The following is a 13,027-nucleotide window of genomic DNA, read 5'->3' on the forward strand; positions in this document are numbered from 1 at the left end:
CCCATCAGAATACTGAAGTTAAAGCCTTAAAAAGTATATTATCGTTTTTGATTTTGGTTTGCTATGGTTCGGCTTTTTTGAAGATTACAAGTCACATGTGTTGACGGCTGGCTGGAATACCAACTATTTCATCCCACAGGAGCAAGTAACACAACACCACAAACGTGTACACACACACACACACACACACACACACACACACACACACACACACACACACACACACACACACACACACACACACACACACACACACACACACACACACACACACACACACACACACACACACACACACACACACACACACACACACACACACACACACACACACACACACACACACACAACACTGCCACTGCAAGTAGGCAACCGTCACACAGTTACAGCTGAGCTATGTGAGTCTGACAAATTTCAGCATTAATCAGAGGTTGAATCTCATTGGCTCGATTCAACGCCACAACAGGGTTCAGACCTGACACTGACTAATATCGGAAAACAACCTGCTGCATGTTTCTCTTCACAAGACATCCACACACACAGATGCACACACATGTCTGCCTGTCATCATCTCGTGGGTGGTTTACCGTTTAAAGATGTGTTCTCAAAGGTCAGAGAGCTGCAACCTGTCAAAGTGTCTCTGAGCACGACAGCTGTTTGATAAGAGCCCTCCTTAACCTTTTCAAGTTTAAAATGAAATACTAAAATAAATATTAGTGGGTTTACAGCAGTGTCAAAACCTATTCATGATGAGAAAATAAACTTGTGCAAAACATTGTAATCTTGACCCAAACCCCAAACCGTGATGAAAGATCTTCATCTTATCTCTCATATTCCATGTAATTATTTCCTGCTGGGGGTTTCTACAGTTAGCAGCACCAACCAACCCCATCAACCACAGCTACACCCAGCGCCTTGGGAAGACGACTTATTGCTCAAAAAGTCCCCGAGCAAATCTAACTCACTTTTGAAATGTAAACAATTCAACCAACAGGGGTGGAGAGAGAGAGAGAGAGAGAGCTGAGAGGAGAAGGCAGTGTGGTGAAATACACAGCAGCCACAGAAAGAGAAACAAATCCTTTACTATTTCTACCTTTAAATAAAAAAGTCTGAAAGGACTCTAATGCACGCAGAGGAGATGACCATCATCAAGACTTAACAACACACATTCCTCCACACACATCCACACACATTTATATTCCATACCTGTCAGCGTGACCTTTTCTCTATCCCTTGGTCTTTGCTCCTATTTTTCTTTCAGTCGTATCTAATCCAAAGTATTCCCTTTCATCGTTTGTTTGAATGACTGAGCTTCTGACTAGCGGACCGGCTGCAAGATTACTCACTCACGCTGCTTGAGACAGGCAACAACAAGTAGCGCCGCACAATCAGAAGCCCTGCCCTCCTCTTTCTCTCTCAGGGGAGTGATTTGTGAGCACACAGCCCCTCCTCTTTCTCCTCTGTATTTGGGAGGAGTTTTCGTTCTTTCTTTATTTTAGCTGAGTTGTCTCTTGCCCCCACATCCCCTGAACACAACTCTCCCTGCCACCCCCCCCCCTCCTCCTCCTCCTCCTCTTCCTCTGCCTCCTCCTCCTCCTCCTCCTCCTCCTCCTCCTCCTCCTCCTCCTCCTCCTCCTCCTCTGTGTTCCCTGCACAGCCCCGTATTTCATGCTCCAAGTCTTTTTGTTTGGGATCTCTTACACCAACACCACTAAGTGCTTAGAGAATATTTAAATGTGGCCTAATGTTGCTATTTGCAGAGAAGGGATGAGAGGTTGCATGGTTGTGACATGTCTGAGAAACTTGAGGTGCACTAAAGATAAAGTTGAACTACTGCTGACAAATAAATCAGCGTCATAGCTTAAAATATATCACAAAATACCTTTAAAGCGAAGGGAGGGAATGGTGGCAAAAAAAACGTACATTTCATCTAGTAAGAGTAGAAGAGCTCCACATGTGTTTATCAGGTATGAGGTCATTGTGTGTGTGTGTGTGTGTGTGTGTGTGTGTGTGTGTGTGTGTGTGTGTGTGTGTGTGTGTGTGTGTGTGTGTTGACTGGCCCTCAGGACAACACTCTCTCCTGTCTTTGTCCTCCTGTTCCTCTGTATTGTCTAGAGTTGATAACACCCAGACACGTGCGTGTGTGTGTGAGTGTGTGTGTGTTTCCTTTCAGACAATACAAGGAGCCCATCCTGCCGCTATGAAAGCCGAGATGATCAGATGCCCCCGAATATGACACACACATTGCTACAAACATGTAGGTGTTTTGATCCTGAGCTACTCACACTACATGCGATAAGACTGTGAGAAAGCTGAAGTGCATGAGGGCCAAAACTGTCTTTTTTTGATCAAAAACGAAGAACTTTTGTTTAAATAATCTTCATCATCATTATTTTTTGTGTTATTTCAGATATTTTTAAAAAATGCATTCACCCTCTTCTTTCTCCAAATATAAGTAGCACAGTTACATCAAGATGGAGATATTAGCAATATTAAAAACAGATACAAATGCATACATCTAATTCTTAAATGGTTAAATTATATTGTGAAACATTGGGTTTCAAACGTATTGTTGGATTGATTCGTCTTCCTGCCTAACTGCCATAAAGCAGAGCACTTCACTTAGCAAACTACATTGTCATAAGCCACAATAGGATAAACAAAACTAGGATATTTTAATATATTTATAATGTAATTCATCATAGGTGTTGGGACATCAACAAGGGTTTTATTAAAGAATCATTAAAGGAGTTTGGTGCATTCACACCTAATAGAGAACCGCAGTGACGCGTCGTAAAACCCGGAAGTAAGTTAGCATTTTTAGCACTTCCGGTTCCTTCCTCAAAAAGCAATGCATTTTTTCCATAGGGTTTTGGAAAATAGCTCGAAATAAGGTCTGTGGTTGACACAAATTTAAGAGATAAATCACGTTTTGTTCTACGACATTAAATACATCAGCAGTGACCCCACTGGGGATTTTTGAAGAGTTTACGTGTCTGAAAAACGATGGTTGTTACAGAGTGGCTGAATAGGACTACAGAAATTGTCGACGCCGTTGTACGTCATTACGCCGAACACGTAAACACTCCCGCTAAATTTGTTTTCCCCTGTGTTCTGCTTGAAAGCAAGTACCTGCCTATCTTTAGTATCTTAGTATATCTGACCATTAGAATCTGCATTTTTGAAATTGTCGTTTTTAACACCGTAGTTTTACAAATTATAGAATAATTAATTACCAGTGTTTTACAATTTTACTCGGCAGTTTGTTTCGTTAGCTAAAGTTAGCTAAAGCTAGCGCTACTAGTTAGCTACGCAATGGTTTGTTGCTTTGCTCCGGGTTGCAGCCACAGGTCTTCGCATGAAACGTGCTTGTTCTATCGTTTCCCGGCCAATGTTTTCCAAAGGAGAGTCTGGATTCGTGCCATGAGGTAAGCTGACGTTACATTTTTGTCCATGTCACGGTGAAATGTAAATGATGGGTAGTGACTGTATCGCCGTTATAGAGATGGCGCTGCTGAAAAGACCGCAACATAAGTAAATATAATGAATACATCTTATTAAAACCTGTGTGGCTTATATGATAAGTCTAATTAGTACAAGCAGCATAACATTTCACCATGTAACTAAAGATTGTAGTCAGGGAAATCAGTTTGACATATTGAACTAATAACAAATCACCTCTGGCTGGCAGAGAACTCTCTGCTCCATAGCTTCTCTTGGACGTAAAATCACATGTACATTTATATTCAATTTAATATTCCATCCCTCACATACTTTTGTATATATAATAACTTATATTTTGTTTTTCTTGTTATGCTGCTGCAACACAAACATTTCCCAAATTGGGATCAATACAGTAATATCTTATCTTAATTAATTAAGAAATATAACTATTATAATTATTGTAGCAGCTGACACCTATTTTCAATATGGATTAATCTACCATTTATTTATTTAGTTCAATTTTCATCTATAAAAATGTCAAAATAGTGAAAATGTTCATGAGACTTATCAAAGTGCAAGGTTATATCTTTAGATGTTTTGTTTTAGCCTATGTACTGTATGTCTTAACGCTCTTACAGTATATGTGACGGTGTGACTTCCATGAAACTAATATTTTATATCTTCCCAACAGACGAGCTGACAGGAAACCTAACACTCTAACAGTCACAACATTGCAAAGGCGAATAAATGTAAATTAAAAACAATTCACAATTTTTTTATTTCTTCTTCCTTGCAGTGAGGTGAAGCTGACCTTGCACTTGGTGCCAGTAAGGATGTTCCTCACGCTGGCTGAATGTTTCTCCTTCCTTACTGACACAGAAGCCCTTCATTTGCAATGCTTCACTAATTGTCATTTCCCTGGCTCCGTAGGGACACTTTCCCTCCAGCACAGCGGAAGACCCTACCAGACCATCTGGAGATGCCCCCAACAATCCTGATAGGGAGAGCCACAAATCTGACTCATGGACCTGCATCTGAGTTGCAGTGGTGAATGCCCTGACGCCCTCACATTCATTCATAGTCCCCCACTGTAGAGACAAAACACCATCAAGGGCCTGTTGTTGCCCTAGCACCCTGGCAATAAGGGAAGCAGTCACACGCTTTGACCTCAGGACAGCTCCAAAGTTGCTGGCAGTCAACCTTCCTTTCCTGAACAAATGCCAGTTTGGGTTGGTTCGCTGACCAGTGGTAGCCAACTGAATTGCCCTCTGTTGCTCTTCAGACAATGCCATGCTTGCCACAATTGCCTCAGGTCCCTGATGCCCAACAGATTTGATAATTTCAGGAACAGTAAGTGTTTCCAAGCTGTAGTGTTCCTCTTCTGGCTCGGGGGAGAGAAGCCAAGAAATTCCTGAGAACCTGCCCCCGAGTCTGTCCCTCAGCCAGTCACGATCTTCGGAGGTGGGCTCTCTTGTCAGCTGGTTAAATTAGTTATTGGTTTCAACAGTCACATTAAAACAGTTACTAAATCAGCTTACTATCACCTAAAGAACACATCTAGGATTAAAAGACTAATGTCACAGCAGGATTTGGAAAAACGTGTCCATGCTTTTATCTTCAGTAGACTGGACTACCGCAATGGTGTCTTCACAGGTCTCACTAAAAAATCTATTAGAAAGCTGCAGCTGATTCAGAACACCGCTGCTCGAGTCCTCACTAACACTAAGAAAGTGGATCACATCGCTCCAGTTCTGAAGTCTTTACACTGGCTTCCTGTGTGTCAAAGAATAGATTTCAAAATACTGCTGCTGTTTATAAAGCACTGAATGGTTTAGGACCAAAATGCATTTCTGACCTCCTGCTAAATGATGAACCATCCAGATCTCTCAGGTCTTCAGGGACTGGTCAGCTTTCTGTCCCCAGAGTCAGAACTAAACATGGTAAAGCAGCGTTCAGTTATTATGCTCCAAATATCTGGAACAAACTCCCAGAAACCTGCAGGTCCGCTGCAACTCTTACTACTTTTAAATCCAGGCTGAAGACTTTTCTTTTTGTCGCTGCTTTTAATTGAACTATTCATATCTTAGACTGCACTGTAACTTTTATCCATGTATTTTTTCTTTTAATGTTTATTTTATTAGCTTTTCTTTTTAATGACTGATTTTAAATGCCATTTTCTTAATGTCTTTCATTTTTTGTAAAGCACTTTGAATTGCCTTGTGTTGAAAAGTGCTATATAAATTAACTTGCCTTGCCTTGCCTAATAAAGATTTCATGTGACACATACAATTGATTTGTTGATGGGAATTAATGTGAATAAATAAACTCTAGGTTAACGGTACTCTTGCTATCACTACTCACCGACACTATAAACCTTGTCCCTCATGCTAGCCCTGAAGACACCGGTAAGCACACCTTCATCTAGGCTGCACTGTCACGTGTCCTGACTTGTAGTGGTTCTCTCCTCTGTCTACACTCTTCTTGTCATGTTTGTAAAACGATATCAGACTGGTAATTGACACAGCCATGACTTCTAGTTAAATTCAATGTGGCTAAAATGAAAAGCTTTGTTAAAATATGCAAGCACGCGAAAGTCAAATTCAGCTTTATTGTCAAAAATTCTACATGTGTTATACATCTAGAAATATCGAAATATCGTTTCCCACAGTGTGACATGTATACATAAAACAAAAAGGGCCTAGATAAACGTGGTATGCATTAAACAAAACGGGCCTAGATAACCGGGGTATACAGTTTAAAATTGTAATATATTTAAAGTGTTCAAAGTGCACTTTCAGTGCAAGTCAGTTGAAACGATCTTAAGTTGGCGTGACGTTGAAGTCGTGCGACCCTGCTGCTGTAGTGGCTTGTAGTTCGTTTATAGCATAACGTTAGCATTTTGCTTCTGGCGACTAGATTTATGATTCAAAAATTATAAAAGTAGGGTTGACATGTGGAGATTATCCGGCTGAACAAAACGTGATCCCTCTCTTAAATGTTTGTCAACCACAGACCTTATTTCGAGTTATTTTCCAAAATCCTATGGAGAAATTGCATTGGTTTTTCGCGAAGGAACCGGAAGAAGTTTACTTCCGGGTTTTACGACTCGTCACTGCGGTTCTCTATAGTCCGTGTTCTGCTGCGCTGACTACAGTTTGTTACATTGTTTGATTTTTCAGAAGGTTTGGTTTGCGTTCACATGGGCAAAACTCAAACGGACTATAAACTTTAAACACAAGTCATGTGCACTGAAATGCTGTTCAACCATTGGTCAGACATTAAGGGGGTGAAAACGCAAATCCCGGCAATTTCTACCGGAGCCTCCGCCATGGAGCATCGGCACTTTCGGCAGGTTATTCTCATGCTGCTGTTAATCTGAAGATCAACAGACACTAGCTGCCCGCGCATATGATTATATCATCAGACAACGTCCGTTAAAAAACATTATAACACATATAATGAGAGACGTTCTGCAGTAAGGAGGGGCGTTTCACCGACGACAGGTGTTCTTACTTTTATGTAGCTGACTGAATTGTTACTTTACACGTCACTGTTCAACACTTTATTCTGCTTCACTCTTTAACTAAACAACCGTGGGTGTCTTGAAAGACTCTTTCGCTAAAGATTTTGAAGATATCCGCTATCTTGTGACACGTAAATACTACGCTTCCTATGTTTTGGTGCGGACTGCGTTCACACCAGCAATGAACCGCTCCAGAGTTCGCAAGCAAGCGCTCCGAGACCACCTATTTTAGCGGACCAGAGTCCGGTTGTTTAGTTCACTTAAGAGGTCTCGGACTGTGTTCACACCGACCCAAATGAACCGCACCAAGCGGCTAAACGCACCAGTGTTCGATTCAACCGGACTATACAAGGCAGGTGTGAACGCAACAAGATTGGGTAAATAATAAGGCTAAAGCTAAAATCTGTGACACAATATTTGTATTCATCTTTTTTAATACTTTTTTTGTAAAATACAGCATTAATTCCTATTCCAGAAGGAAATCACTCTTCAAATGAACTGTCGTAAGCGACACAAGTAAAGGAGACATTTTTTAAGGCTTTACTTTGGTTCACATGTGAGCGTTTTTCTTTTTCAACACAAAAAGTACATGAGGTCCAGTTACTAAAAGTAAATGCAGAGTCACTGTTCTAAATCTAAAAGTTGTACTTCAAACAAACCACTCAGCATGTGGTCAATTAAAATCATGGATCACAAAGGTCCCAAGGCAATCCAATTTCCACAATGGCAAACTCGAGGAATACATTATCTTTCTGACATAACCAACGACAACGGCTTGATGTCCTTCCAAGAATTGAAAGACACGTATAATGTGCCTGGCCCTTCTTTCTTTTTCTATTTGCAACTACGTACTGCCATGCGCACATATGGAGTTCCTTGGAATCAACCTCTGCCAACACATCAATTAGTTAAGGTCATTATTGAGTCCAAACAGTGTGAGCGGCACTACTTCATAGATATATATATAAAAAACTGCAAGATAAATTAACCAGATATATTGGCATCTCTGCAGTATGGAACGCATATCTAAAAAATGATAGGCAAACTATTGATTGGAAGAGAATATGGAATAATATCTCCTTAACATCGCGTATCCGCAATCACCAATTGATACAGTATAAAATGATACACAGATATTACCTGTCAACCAGAAAATGCTGTCAATTAAGGATGATTCCAAGCCCCATATGCCTTCTCTGTAACCAAAATACTATTGGCACATATGTACACATGGTTTATGAATGTACTGCAGTAAGAACGTTCTGGAAACAGGTTATTGACATTGTATCTGAGATGATTGGAGTTCACATACCCTGTCTCCCAAATATTGTATTGTTGAATGATGATTCTTCTCTTGACCTACAGAAAAATCAGAAAAGGGTGCTTTTCGCTGGTCTTACAGCAGCCAAAAAAATAATAGTAATACAATGGAAACCACCACATACTTTATTTATTAAGCAATGGATATCATCCTTCCATGACCTATTAATCTCAGAGCTGTCAATCGCTTATGCTAATAAGGCTATGGGGGAAACATTAGAGGCTATTCAAAGAGCTGCTGATCGGCTAATATCATTCATGTAAATTATGACATATACGCACACCTTGGTGCAATTGTGGATTATTAGGAGTTAATCGCAATTCAGCTTAAACAGATGAAATGTTATGTGGAAAAAAGGTATGAATGTATTTTATGTGGATAAATTGTTATGCTATAAATTGTTATGCTATAATATATATAATATATAGATGAATTCAGACGATTGGTAAAAAACATCAAGTAGGATTTTCTGTGAAATGACAAGATGGGTGGGAAAAGGGGGGGACGGGGTGGCATGGGAAAGGGATTCCCTATATTTTTTCTTTCTTTGTCTTTTCTTTTTCTTTTTGTATTGTCTATATTGTCTATATAATTTGTATCTGTATAAGTCCCTTTTGTGAGGGCAAAAAAACAAAAAAACAATAAAAAGTTGGTCACAAAAAAAACAAAGGTCCCAAGGCATTGGCTATGGTGATCTGATCACTAAAATAAGGACGTATTTGCCTGTTCAGAATAACAAACATGGTGATCAGCAAATAGCCTGTGTCAAATCCAAGTTTAGATATTGCTCTTGGACTCCAGTAGAGGACACGTTTGGTAGTAAAAATATCCAGCTGAATCTAAAAAAATATTCTCCTGAGTAAATCTCAGTACGTTTTCACACAGGCTTGTGGACATTCTTGGCATCTTTGTATGTTTGAGGGTGGTATTTCCAGGAAGATGTTCAGTGAGTCAGAAAGGTGATCTGTAATCATATCCTGAATCACCTAAGCTTCCCTAAAAAAGATTGGTAGGAGTCTGTGGGGGTGGCGAAGCAGAACTAATCCTTACGGATACCTGTCCTTGTCCTGAAAGATGATATCAACTTGTTTGGGGAATAACAAAACCAAAAGCCAGCAGAGAGGCACATCCTCACTTTTAAAGGATCTGATCCAAAAGACATGAATGCTGATTTATGACTTGTTTTTAAACCGCAGAGTTGTTCCTCCCTGTGTTTTTTTAATTTATGTTTTTATTTCGTGTTTAGTCCACCATCTGAGGGTTCTTTTGTTTTGGGATCATGCTGTCCATTCGATTTTTAGGCGATAATACATGAAAAGGAAAAGAAAATCCCCCCCGATGTAATGCACGGTGGCATTTCATCCACTTAAAACAGTATTTTTAGATGTTCTTTTGCTGGGTACAGAATAAGTGCTACTGCACAGGAAGCCCACATCATCAAGACTTTATCTTCAGAGCAGTCTACACATTTACTGTGACTACATTTTCGGAATGAGTTTGGAGAATGCAACACCATTACGGCCATTTCCTGCACTTCCTGTTAATGTGAGTCCTCGGGCCAAGCCCTGCCTCGGCACATTGGCACTGAGTCAGCGCAACGTGTTGGCACAACGGCTCACTGAGTCATCCATTTCCAAACATTGACCACCAATCCACCTCAGGGCACCAGGGTTTCCCAAACCATTAAATAGATGGGTTTGGCCTCCCCACTTACTGGAGATGTCACCTGCACATAATTGGATTGGAGTAATACCGGTTTATGACAAGTGGCAGTTGCACACCTTTTTGTTGGTTCCTTTCCATACATACAGATTTTTGGTATTCCTGTTGCTTCAAATAGGGAAGATATAAAGTGTGCAAGGAACTTCTCTTCCCGATTGTATCTTCTCCTCCTCTTCTCTCCCCCTCATTCCATCCACTGCTTGTCTCCCCCATCTGTTCTCCTCCTTCACTCCCTTTGCCCTAATAGATTTGTATTTACACATGCCTGTGTTTCCATGTGAGTGTTTCTGATCAAAAAAGAGTGAAGTGTAAACAGCTCAATGTACGAGCCACTCCTCATTCCTCTGGTTGCAGCCTCAGGGTCTTACGATCAGAAACTATTTGTTTGTTCAGGTGGAATTATATCTACAAACGTTTCTGACTCATGTAATCATGGTTTCTGTCAGTTATTTGAATACACCTCATCACACTTTATAATTTCAGAGGAGCATCACTGGTACAATGCATCTGTAAAGGTTACAACATGATTATAAAGAAGTGCAATAATTACTGGGGTTGGTTACTTAACAGTAATTTAATATCTTTATAAAAGGAAACATAACAAGACATAATTGGTTATTAGTTCTGATAGGACCCATAGTCATTTTAAAGTATTTGGTTAGCTGTCTGCAGAAAACGTTTGGATCTTTTATAGACCGTGTGGCTTTAGGTTTTGGAAAAATGTTTTTGTTTGATTAAAAAAAAAAAAAGCCTCCAAATGTATTTCAGCTTAACTTTAAGTATTTCTGTTTTTTGGTGTTCCTATCTTTGGTCCGTCTAATTCTGTGAACTGGATCTTCTGTGTTTTGACGAACGAGAGATAACATTTGATGACACCCAGACAGAAGAACATGTTTATAGTACACTTAGTATTAACTCTAGGTCATGTTGATGAGTTTATCACCTGAGATTATCCCAGTTCAGCATGTACTCTGCAGAAGGATGTCACATAAATTATCTAATGCGTAGTAAAGGTTGTGGACATAGAAATCTCTGCACATTAAATAAGCAATAACCTCTAATTCTGTTTTTATGGATATTGTCAGTGGGACATGAATTGTGATCAGAGCTCTGCAGTGAAGGGGAAAAGCTGACAGAGTGCAAGCTTATATTTAATGTAATTTGATGTTGGCCCTTGCTTTATGTGGCAGCGTAACACTTTGTTCACAATGTCTTACATTTCCGTCACTCTAACAAAAGTACAGCTTGTGAACTACAGTGCATTTTGTGCAATTGATTATTTTTCGTGAGTATTTCATGTTTAATTATTTAATTCCCTGGACACTGATTTAGGTTTCAGGACATAGATAGCTCTTGTAGATTAATGTATTACAAAATATCTGCCTTCCCAAACGACAATATCACTGGTAGTTGAAAGCTATGAATGTGTGTATCTTCAATGTAGTAGATCTATTTTTGGTCTGCAAACTAATTGAACTCCCGACTGACCATTGTAAGTATTCCGCTACCCTGACTACACCACTAACACAAGTGAAACAAACAAGCAAACAAATTGTCTGCATGAACACCTGCTGTCTCACACACATACACACACACACACACACACACACACACACACACACACACACACACACACACACACACACACACACACACACACACACACACACACACACACACACACACACACACACACACACACACACACACACACACACACACACACACACACACACACACACAAACAAGGGCTGCACGATATATCGTGTCGATAATCGCGTTATGCGCATGCGCGATATTGACATCGCAGGACGTGCGATTTTTTATTATATATATATATTTTTTTTTTTAGGACGTGTGATATTAAGTAGGCAAATTAACTCAAACACGTCATGTTACAATTATTTTGCTGATTGCTACAAAAGGAAAACTCGCGCGGCTCTCATGTCAGTAGTACTTGAATTTTTTTTTCTTTTCTTTAATTCCTGTATTTTTTCATATTGCAATATATATCGCAGGGGAAGAAAATATCGCAATGTCAGTTTTTTCCAATATCGTGCAGCCCTAACACACACACACACACACACAAACACACACACACACACACTAGGGCTGCACGATATATCGTGTCTTGACGATAATCGCATTATGCGCATACACGATATTGAGCTAGGCTACATTTCTACCTTAAAATACACACATCCGTCACCAAGAATGCGTTGGAAAAACAACGAGGTTCTATGTTTTCTATTTTCTACAAAGCCATGTTAAGCATGGCGCAGCATAACAGAGGGTTGTCTGTGTCTTTTCTGGTATTCACATGAATCCCTTCCTCATCCCATATAGTTCAGGAAGGGACAAAACAGCAGGGAGGCCATAGCTCAGCGAGGTAATGGTGCAATGAACGGAACGATGGAAGAATCCACGAGGAATCAATACAAAGACATTGGAACCGGCAAAAGTTTAAGTTGCAATCTTCTTTTGATGTCCATATAGTGCATATTGGAAGGGAGGAGTGTGCATTGTAATACAGGGGTTAATTGGAGGCTGCTTTTGTCTGTTTTACTGTGCATTTAAAAGGTACAGCACACTATGTAAAGAGAACGCAGGAAAACACACTTCTGCTTTCTGATGATGCCAGAAATCTAATAAACCCAGCAGTGGTAAATGACAGTGCTGGTAAGAACCACCCGACATTTTACTAAAGTGGTATTAAAATATTATTGATTTCACATGTAGGCGGGGATAATCATTTAACATGAGTTTCCTGCTTTGATTTGAATCAATACTATATATATAAATGCAAAAATCTTTGCCTATGTTTATCATATTTCAGACAAGAAATCAGGTATGGTTACAGCCTTAGCACTACAGAAACAACTGTAACTAATCATACTGTAACTTGAACCTAAAGCGCCTCAAATATGTGAAATATGAGCGTGCACGTGTGCGTTTTACCGATGCCTCCTACTTCACCCTCTAATTGTCCTAATTGGAGCATCTCTGCTACATTTTAA

General features: G+C 39.9%; 1 protein-coding gene across 4 annotated transcripts in view; it reads right to left on the bottom strand.

The window, feature by feature from the left end:
* bcar3 (BCAR3 adaptor protein, NSP family member) overlaps positions 1-13,027 on the bottom strand; it is a 75,218-nt gene that overhangs the window by 40,042 nt on the left and 22,149 nt on the right. Inside the window, exon 1 of one of the 4 annotated variants that reach the window (XM_079669058.1) lies at positions 8,280-8,300. The exons of 2 other annotated variants lie outside the window; for them this stretch is intronic. The gene's annotated coding sequence lies outside the window, so the exon portion shown is untranslated. Of the gene's footprint in view, positions 1-1,206; positions 1,507-8,279; positions 8,301-13,027 lie in introns of those variants that run through there. One more of the 4 variants, XM_079669057.1, reaches the window with a different exon arrangement.

The sequence above is a fragment of the Notothenia rossii genome, assembly GCF_949606895.1.
Source record: "Notothenia rossii genome assembly, chromosome: 1".
NCBI classification, from domain to species: domain Eukaryota; kingdom Metazoa; phylum Chordata; class Actinopteri; order Perciformes; family Nototheniidae; genus Notothenia; species Notothenia rossii.